Here is a 2,500-nt window from a genome sequence, read left to right on the forward strand (position 1 = left end):
AAAAAGAAGAAAGAGGAGATGATAATGGTTACGGTGATGATAATAGAACGGGAATAATGAAAGTAACATAACACGCTAGTAGTAATACGGAAAGTTAGCGAAGAGAAATGTTGTATTAAGAAGGAAATTGCATGTAAAGAACAATAAAGAAAAGCTGATAAAAGATTTTATATATAGATTTACTTACACTCACACACACACATCTACACATGCACACACACGCGCAGGCACACACACACACACACACACACACACACACACACACACACACACACACACACACACACACACACACACACACACACACACACACACACACACACACACACACACACACACACATACATGTGTATACACATGTATATATATACATATATATATATATATATATATATATATATATATATATATATATATATATATATATATACATATATATACATATATAGAGAGAATGCATCCCAAAAAAAACAAGAGGAAAACAGAAAAAAGTAGATAAACAAAGAGAAAGAGGAGCCAGCAAAAATCAAAGAGGGTCCGGGCGTCCCTACCAGCTAAGCCTACTTGCTGACCCTCTCTCGATGCCTCTGTGACGAAAGCCCCTCTCATTAGGGCCTCTTTCTATTAGCGAGTCAGGCACTAGGATTGGGCTGGGGGAGAGGGGGGGAAGGGGGAGGGGGAGGGGGTGTGGTGGGGGAGGGAGGGCACGGGCGCTGGTCTTGGGGCGAGGTATTGGGGGGGGGGGGAAGGGAGGTATGGGGGGGGAAGGGAGGAGGGTAGGGCACTGGTCTTGGGGGGTACAGTATGCGGGGGAGAGGGTTTGGGATATGAGGGAGGAGGGGGGTAGAGAGAAAGGGGGTGAGGGGGGAGTTGGTTGGTAATGGTTGTTGGGAGTGAGGTTTGAGGGAGGGGGTGGGGTGGGGGTGCTAGGGAGTGTGAGGGAAGGGGTAGGTAGGGAGTGGGGGGATTTGGATGGATAGGGGGAAGGAGGGACGGGAGGGAAGGGGTGGAGAGAAGAGGGGGGAGGGTAATAAAGCATGAATGGAGGTAGGGGGGGGGACGGGGAGAGGTGCGTGTAATGAGGGAAGGGGGAGAGTACTTGGAAATAAAATCAAGGGAGAAGAGGAGGCGAAGTTGGAATAAAGAAGAGATAGAGAAATAGGAAAAAGAGGGGGATAAAATGAAGGAAAGAGAAAGGGAAAGGGAATGAAAGTAGGAAAAATGAAAGGGCAAAAAGAGAAGAAGAAAAGGGTGTATAAGGAAAAAGAGAAGAATGAAATGGAGGAAAAGGAAGAAAAGAAAGGGATAAAATAGAGGTGGAGGAGAATCAGAATGAAAGGAGGAGTAGGAGGAATTGGAAAAGAAACAGAAATGTGATAAACATAGATAAAAAGGAGGGATGAAAATAAAGAAAGAATGAAAGAAAACGAAAAGAAGGATAAAGTAAGAGAGGATTGGTGATAAAGGGAGAGATAAGAAAGGAGTGAAGAAGAGAGACGAATGAAGAACAGCAGAAGGAACAGACTGAGAGGGGGGTAGGGGGTCTGACCATACAGGGTTTGAAATTAAATCTATTCGAGATCAAATTTAATATCGAAAAGAGGGGAAATAAATAAATAAATAAAAATAAAAAGAAAAGAAATATATTTTTTTTAAACTCCGATAGAGTGATTGTGTTTTCTGGTTCAGGTATTCCAATTTTTTTTTTTCTTTTTGGTTTTAGTTATTTTATCTATTTATTTAGCTTTATCTATTATGATTTTTCTTTTTTTTTTTTACTTTATTTATTTAATTTTAGTTGTTCGTCTTTATACCATGAGATTTATATGCATTTACATTAGCAAAATATTACATTATAAACACAAATCAATAAAAAAATCAACGAATATTCCTACAACAATAAAAGCCAAAAGAGAGAGAGAGAAAAAAAATAAGGTCCCAAATACAAGAAAAAATAGCTGACATATAAAATACCGAAATAAACATGATGTTGAGTATTACGGTTTTGTGAAATTGCTGAGACAGAATCGCCATCTTGTCCATCAGGGTTTCTAATCTTCTTTAGTGATAATAGTTTCCGCTCCAAAGAATATCTTTAGAGGGAGTCTGTTTTGGTTTTCAAGTACAGTTAGGTTTTGAAGTTCTTTTTCTTATTTCTTTTCTTTCTTTGTGTGTGTGTATGTGTCCGTCTGTCTTTTTGTCTGTTTGTTTGTTTTTCTTTTCTCATTCTCTCTCTCTCTCTTTCTTTTTTCTCATTCTCTCTCTCTCTCTTTCTCTCTCTCTCTCTCTCTGCCTCTCTCTCTCGCTTATTTCTCTCTCTCTCTTATCTCTCTTTCTGTTTCTCTCTCTCGCTTATCTCTCTCTCTCTCTCTCTCTCTCTCTCTCTCTCTCTCTCTCTCTCTCTCTCTCTCTCTCTCTCTCTCTCTCTCTCTCTCTCTCTCTCTCTCACCACTCACTCACTCTCACTCTCCTCACTCTCTCCCCTCTCTCTCTCACTCTC

At 40.4% G+C, this 2,500-nt stretch overlaps 1 protein-coding gene across 1 annotated transcript in view; it reads left to right on the top strand.

Moving 5' to 3' along the window:
• Window positions 1–2,500, top strand: part of LOC113800776 (neurexin 1-like) — a gene marked incomplete in the record, with an annotated part of 367,405 nt that overhangs the window by 183,602 nt on the left and 181,303 nt on the right.

This window comes from Penaeus vannamei, chromosome 1, assembly GCF_042767895.1.
Source record: "Penaeus vannamei isolate JL-2024 chromosome 1, ASM4276789v1, whole genome shotgun sequence".
Lineage (NCBI taxonomy): Eukaryota > Metazoa > Arthropoda > Malacostraca > Decapoda > Penaeidae > Penaeus > Penaeus vannamei.